The sequence below is a fragment of the Bubalus kerabau genome, chromosome 6 (genome assembly GCF_029407905.1).
Source record: "Bubalus kerabau isolate K-KA32 ecotype Philippines breed swamp buffalo chromosome 6, PCC_UOA_SB_1v2, whole genome shotgun sequence".
Classification (NCBI taxonomy): domain Eukaryota; kingdom Metazoa; phylum Chordata; class Mammalia; order Artiodactyla; family Bovidae; genus Bubalus; species Bubalus kerabau.
The window spans coordinates 102,528,242-102,536,012 of record NC_073629.1 but is presented as its reverse complement, the minus strand read 5'-3'; the positions used below and the strand labels follow the sequence as shown (position 1 = coordinate 102,536,012).

At 43.7% G+C, this 7,771-nt stretch overlaps 1 pseudogene; it reads right to left on the bottom strand.

Annotated features, from left to right (window-relative positions):
• Nucleotides 1-1,680: 1,680 nt before the first annotated feature.
• On the bottom strand, nt 1,681-7,351 carry LOC129656499 (RNA-binding protein with serine-rich domain 1-like; annotated as a pseudogene).
• Between the last annotated feature and the right edge of the window lie 420 nt (nt 7,352-7,771).

Genomic DNA, 7,771 nt, shown 5'->3' with positions numbered 1-7,771 from the left:
GACTTTCAGGGGGCTTCCTTTGGTGGCTCAGATAGTAAAGAATCCACCTGCAATGCAGGAGACCTAGGTTTGATCCCTGGGTGGGGAAAAGCTCCTGGAGGAGGGCATGGCAACCCACTCCAGTATTCTTACCTGGAGAATCCCATGGACAGGGGAGCCTGGCAGATTACCGTCCCTGGGGTCAAAAAGAGTCAAACGTGACTGAGAGACTATGTGAGAGGGACTTTTTAATTGCCTTTTTGTCTGACAAAAATAATTGCTTCTCATTTTTAACAATTATTGTATCTTTGTATCAAGGTTTGATTTTTCTTGTTTATGTTTAGAATGTGTTGGGTTTTTCTGGACCATTTATTTGAAAGGAATTTCTGGTGTATGAGGTGGGGAAATTTAGGTATTAAAAGTAATTTTCAGTTCCAGACTGTCCTCTTTTGTTTGCACAATGTAGAGCTATTTCTTTAGTACATGGCACTTTTATTTCTGGTTGCTTTCTCTGATTCTTAGATCTTCTCTAAGTAGAATCTTTATTCTGAGCTATTTCCTTCTTTCTTTCATCATCTGCTTAAGCTTCCTGGAAACACTACTGTCTTCTAGGGTGCCCAGTCTCTTTTTTTTTGCATTTTGCTGCTGTTGCTAAGTTGCTTCAGTCGTGTCGGACTCTGTGTGACCCCATAGATGGCAGCCCACCAGGCTCCCCCGTCCCCGGGATTCTCCAGGCAAGAACACTGGAGTGGGTTGCCATTTCCTTCTCCAACACATGAAAGTGAAAAGTGCAAGTGAAGTTGCTCAGTTGTGTCCAACTCCTAGTGACCCCATGGACTGCAGCCTACCAAGCTCCTCTGTCCATGGGATTTTCCAGACAAGAGTACTGGAGTGGGTTGCCATTGCCTTCTCTAATCATGCATTTATTCAACAGAACTCTTTTACTCTGCCCAACGAAGTACAAACACAATATTATCTAAAATGCTGCAAAGTTACAAAACTCAAAACAAAATTCATAGTACTGACTGTACAATAAAAGCCTAAAAAGCAATTGCATGTTGCTAAGGTAACCTGCACCAATACCATGAAAACCAACATAACAGGGAGTTCTGTGATGACCAGGCAGTTATCATTGTCAACTTACCAATTTCAGAGAAAGAGAGACGTGTGTGTGTGTGTGTGTGTGTGTGTGTGTGTGTGTGTTCGTGTGTATGCATGCACGAGAATACATGCAAAAAGAACCATTTGGGGCAGAAAACAGGGTATTTAGATCCAGCGGTCAGAAGAAGGCTCAGGCAGGGGAGCAGGGCCAGGCTACCAGGAAGGACAGCTGGGCATGCCCTTTCCTGTGGGACTCTGTCACAGATAACCAGATAGGCCCCAGGTCATCTGTGGAATGGGGAAACATCTTCCCAGATTGGGATGTACCACCACGTAGAGCCCTCTGCTCATCCTTGCATCTTCACAAGCGTTATCCCAAACCAACAACACTTCTGCAGCCAGAACCCTGCCACCTGGGAAACATCTGAATTGCTGCCTTCACCTTGGAAGCCTGCCTCAGAGAGACGAAGAGAGTTCAGCTGGGAAAGTGACAAAAGCGAGCTGGATGAGATATAAGTCACAGGGGCAGAACTTTGGTGGCCCTGCTTATCCAGAGGAGTTGGAGCTGGAATGGCTTCTATGGAGGGAGTGGCAGGGGGCTTAGGTGGAGGGTGGGGGGAATGCAACCTCCTTCATCCAAGGGGGTGATGGGTGAGCGGCACCCATGGGAGGCAGTGGGAGCATTCTCCCGGGAGGGCTGGCTCGCCTGGGGGACGACTGAGGCCAGGGAGTCAGCACAGCCGTAGCAGCGATCTTCTGGCCATCGATTTTTCCTCTGTCCATGTGCTTTCAGAACCTTCCCAGCCTCATCCGGATTCTCAAACTTCACATAAGCCTAGCCTTTAGACAGACGGGGGTACATCTTTTCGGCAGACATGTCAGTCATTTTAATTTTTCCACAGGTGGAGAATATCTCCACGATGTGACCCTTGGTCACATTCTTGGTGAGCCTCCCACTGTGGACTTTGGTGGATTTAGGGAAAGGGCTCTGCCTTTTCCTTCTCTTTTCATCCCTTTTGGGATTTGTAACAAGAATGCCACCTGTTGTCCTGTCTGCCCCAAGAAGGACTCGGAGAGCCTGAGGAGCCTCTGGAGCTGGAGCCACGGGAGGTGCTGGGACTTCTGGAGTGGCTGGAGCCAGGCCAGGTGCTACTACCACCAGAAGCACTGAGCCTCTTCCACCATCTTTCCTTCTCGCTTGACTCGTTGTGGGACCATTTATCTTTTTTTTTTTTAATTTTTTAAAATATTTTATTTTATTTTTAAACTTTACATAATTGTATTAGTTTTGCCAAATATCAAAATGAATGCCACAGGTATACATGTGTTCCCCATCCTGAACCCTCCTCCCTCCTCCCTCCCCATACCATCCCTCTGGGTCGTCCCAGTGCACCAGCCCCAAGCATCCAGTATCGTGTATCAAACCTGGACTGGCAACTCGTTTCATACATGATATTTTACATGTTTCAATGCCATTCTCCCAAATCTTCCCACCCTCTCCCTCTCCCACAGAGTCCATAAGACTGTTCTATACATCAGTGTCTCTTTTGCTGTCTCGTACACAGGGTTATTGTTACCATCTTTCTAAATTCCATATATATGCGTTAGTATACTGTATTGGTGTTTTTCTTTAAAGTGATCCTTCGATTTCTCATCAGAGGAGTCTTTGTGTTTGGTAGGAGAAGGAGCCCTTGTTGTTGTTGTTTTTGAGTTGTTCAGTTGTGTCTAACTCTCTGTGACCCCATGGACTGCAGCACACCAGGCCTCTAAGTCCTTTACCATCTCCCAGAGTTTGATCACTCATTTCCATCGAGTCAGTGATGCCATCCAAACAACTTGTCCTTGGTCGTCCCCTTCTCTTCCTGCCTTCAATCTTTCCCAGCATCAGGGTCTTTTCCAATGAGTCAGTTCTTCACATCAGGTGGCTGAAGTACTGGAGCTTCAGCTTCAGCCTCAGTCCTTCCAGTGAATATTAAGTGTTGATTTCCTTTATGATTGATTGGTTTGATCTCCTTGCAGTCCAAGGGACTCTCAAAAGTCTTCACCACAGTGAAGCATCAATTCTTTAGTGCTCTCACATCCATACAAGATCACTGGAAACACCATAGCTTTGACTATATGGACCTTTGTAGGCAAAGTAATGTCTCTGCTTTTTAATACTCTGTCTAGGTTTGTCATAGCTTTTCTTCCAAGCAGCAAGAGTCTTTTAATTTCATGGCTGCAGTCACCATCTGCAGTGATGTTCAGTTCAGTTCAGTTGCTCAGTCGTGTCCGACTCTTTGTGACCCCATGAATCCTAGCACGCCAGGCTTCCCTGCCCATCACCAACTCCCGGAGTTCACTCAGACTCATGTCCATCGAGTCAGTGATGCCATCCATCCATCTCATCCTCTGTCGTCCCCTTCTCCTCTTGCCCCCAATCCCTCCCAGCATCAGAGTCTTTTCCAATGAGTCAACTCTTCGCATGAGGTGGCCAAAGTACTGGAGTTTCAGCTTCAGCATCATTCCTTCCAGAGAAATCCCAGGGCTGATCTCCTTCAGAATGGACTGGTTGGATCTCCTTGCAGTCCAAGGGACTCTCAAGAGTCTTCTCCAACACCACAGTTCAAAAGCATCAATTCTTCAGCGCTCAGCCTTCTTCACAGTCCAACTCTCACATCCATACATGACCACAGGAAAAACCATAGCCTTGACTAGACAGACCTTTGTTGGCAAAGTAATGTCTCTGCTTCTCAATATGCTATCTAGGTTGGTCATAACTTTTCTTCCAAAGAGTAAGCATCTTTTAATTTCATGGCTGCAGTCACCATCTGCAGTGATTTGGGAGCCCCGAAAAATAAAGTCTGACACTGTTTCCACTGTTTCCCTATCTATTTCCCATGAAGTGATGGGACCAGATGCCATGATCTTCATTTTCTGAATGTTCAGTTTTAAGCCAACTTTTTCACTCTCCTCTTTCACCTTCATCAAGAGGCTTTTTAGTTCCTCTTCACTTTCTGCCATAAGGGTGGTGTCATCTGCATATCTGAGGTTATTGATATTTCTCCCAGCAATCTTGATTCCAGCTTGTGCTTCTTCCAGCCCAGCATTTCTCATGACTTACTCTGCATAGAAGTTAAATAAGCAGGGTGATAATATACAGCCTTGACGTACTCCTTTGGAACCAGTCTGTTGTTCCATGTCCAGTTCTAACTGTTGCTTCCTGACCTGCATACAAATTTCTCAAGAGGCAGGTCAGGTGGTCTGGTATTCCTGTCTCTTTCAGGATTTTCCACAGTTTATTGTGATCCACACAGTCAAAGGCTTTAGCATAGTCAATAAAGCAGAAATAGATGTTTTTCTGGAACTCTCTTGCTTTTTCGATGATCCAGCGGATGTTGGCAATTTGGTCTCTGGTTCCTCTGCCTTTTCTAAAACCAGGTTGAACATCTGGAAGTTCACAGTTCACATATTGCTGATGCCTGGCTTGGAGAATTTTGAGCATTACTTTACTAGCGTGTGAGATGAGTGCAATTGTGCAGTAGTTTGAGCATTCTTTGGCATTGCCTTTCTTTGGGGATTGGAATGAAAACTGACCTTTTCCAGTCCTGTGGCCACTGCTGAGTTTTCCAAATTTGCTGGCATATTGAGTGCAGCACTTTCACAGCATCATCTTTCAGGAATTGAAATAGCTCAACTGGGATTCCATCACCTCCACTAGCTTTGTTCGTAGTGATGCTTTCTTAGGCCCACTTGACTTCACATTCCAGGATGTCTGGCTCTAGGTCAGTGATCACACCATCATGATTATCTGGGTCATGAAGATCTTTTTTGTACAGTTCTTCTGTGTATTCTTGCCACCTATTCTTAATATCTTCTGCTTCTGTTAGGTCCATACCATTTCTGTCTTTTACCAAGCCCATCTTTGCATGAAATGTTCCCTTGGTATCTCTAATTTTCTTGAAAAGATCCCTAGTCTTTCCCATTCTGTTGTTTTCCTCTATTTCTTTGCATTGATCGCTGAGGAAGGCTTTCTTATCTCTCCTTGCTGTTCTTTGGAACTCTGCATTCAGATGCTTATATCTTTTCTTTTCTCCTTTGTTTTTTGCTTCTCTTCTTTTCACAGCTATTTGTAAGGCCTCCCCAGACAGCCATTTTGCTTTTTTGCATTTCTTTTCCATGGGGATGGTCTTGATCCCTGTCTCCTGTACAATGTCACGAACCTCAGTGCATAGTTCATCAGGCACTCTATCAGATCTAGTCCCTTAAATCTATTTCTCACTTCTACTGTATAATCATAAGGGATTTGATTTAGGTCATACCTGAATGGTCTAGTGGTTTCCCCTACTTTCTTCAATTGAAGTCTGAATTTGGCAATAAGGAGTTCATGGTCTGAGCCACAGTCAGCTCCTGGTCTTATTTTTGTTGACTGTATAGAGCTTCTCCATCTTTGGCTGCAAAGAATATAATCAATCTGATTTCGGTGTTGACCATCTGGTGAAGTCCATGTGATGTTGGAGCCCCAAAAATAAAGTCTGTCACTGTTTCCACTGTTTCCCCATCTATTTGCCATGAAGTGATGGGACCATATGCCATGGTCTTCATTTTTTAAATGTTGAGTTTTAAGCCAACTTTTTCCACTCACTTCTTTCACTTTCATCAAGAAGCTCTTTAGTTCTTCTTTGCTTTCTACTGTAAGGATGGTGTCATCTGCATATCTGAGGTTATTGATATTTCTCCCAGCAATCTTGATTTCAGCTTGTGCTTCATTCAGCCCGACATTTCCCATGATGTACTCTTCATATAAGTTAAATAAGCAGGGTGACAGTGTACAGCCTTGATGTACTCCTTTCCCAATTTGGAAGGGCCCTAGTTCTGGACTTTTTATTATTTTCTTTGGCTTCTAGCAAGCTCTTGTTTTTCACTCCTAATAAATTCGTTCTCCCCTTTTGAGGTGTTCAAAGCAGAATGGTGGCTTCGCTTATGTGAACACTCACTTCTAGCTGGAGTCTGAGAAAGGATCCCTAATGAATTGCAGTTGACACCAAAGTGCAGCAACTTCCCGCTGCCGCTACCTCCTCCAGCTCTCCTCAGCTTCTGAGGCCAGCGCCGCCAGAGGTGTTTTTATTTACTCTCAATTCTCTGTTTCATTTTTAGGAAGAAGCGTGTGAAGTATCAGATCTGTTACCCACTGCCTCAGGCAGATGTGATGTTCAAAAAATACCTAGAGTGATTTTTAATAAATGCCCCCAGAGAAAATGGTGTTTGCCCCAGGCAAACTTTGAGTCTGGTCAAATATTGTCAGTTTTGCAACTGGGGTCTTCCAGGGACCCACCAGATAGGTCAAATAATGAGAGTTCTCTGGGAAGGGGTGCTTTACAGGAATTCCAGCCTTGTTCTGTCCTCTCCAGTGGCTGCCAGGCTGCTAGTTTTCACCACGACAGCAGGCTGTTAGTTTTCAAGTCCACATGGAAGCCTTGATGGATGGAAACAGGACAAGCTGAAATACCACAGAGCTTGTTGTTCTTTTCATGTCAGTCATTTTTCTCATATAAATGCTCCCCAGTCTCAAGTCTGTGACTAATTTCTTGAGTTTAAAATTTTTTATTCTAATCCATTGTCATTACTTTTATGGAGGAGAGAATTTTAGAAGGTCCTTCACCATCTTCACTGCCTTCATTCTTTAATTGTAGTTTTCATTTTTACCCTTCAAATTATAAATGATAGATTTCTTTTCATATATTTACAGGCTATTAAAGTATATTTTCATGTAAATTGTCTATTCAGTGATTTTGTCCATATTTTCCTCTGGATTTTGGTTTATTTTCCCCTCAGTTTTTAGAGTTTGCCAGTTGTCTCTTGATTTTATCTCTCTGCCTGTTAATCTCTCTATTGTTTGCCCTGTGAAAGATTTTTATTTTCATACAGACAGTTTTACCAGCTCTCTTCTTTTATTGCATCTGGACCTGAGTCTTAGAATTCTTTCTATAAATTCTGGTTATATGAGCCAACTCAATGGAAATGAGCACCCTGCTGCTGAGAAAGATTGAAGGCAAAAGGGGAAGAGGGCAGCAGAGGATGAGATGGTTGATAGCATCACCAACTCAATGGACATGAACTTGAGCAAACTCCAGGAGATAGTGGAGGATAGAGAATCCTGGCGTGCTTGCAAAGAGTTGGACATGACTCATCGACTGAATAGCAACATAGAGGAATTCACCTAGTTTTTTCTGGTGCTTTTTGTTCAGTTGCCCATATGGTTGCATATTTTACTTTTAAATACCTGATCCATTTGACTTGACTTTTACATATGGAATGAATTACAGATCTAATTTCAGCTTTTGCTACTGAGTTAAACAACTATACCAACATTTTCTTTCTTTTTTTTTTTTTGGCTGCACTGCAGCCAGTTCTCCAACCAGGTATTGAACCCAGACCACAGCAATGAAAGCCCAGAATCCTAACCACTGGACCACCGCAGAACTCCCCCAGCACAATTTCTTAAAGTCCATCTTTCTTCTATTGATTTGTTACTTTTGTACTTATTTCTGATATGTCCTTGTGCCTATTTATAGGTTTTCTATTTTATCCCTCTGGTCTGTCTCCTCATCCACTGGCTCCGCATTACTATTTGTTGACCTTGCAGCCAGAGCAGAGCCCGGTGATCACCCTCCCGCAGCCCTGTCAATGCAGACACTGCACACTGCAGGCC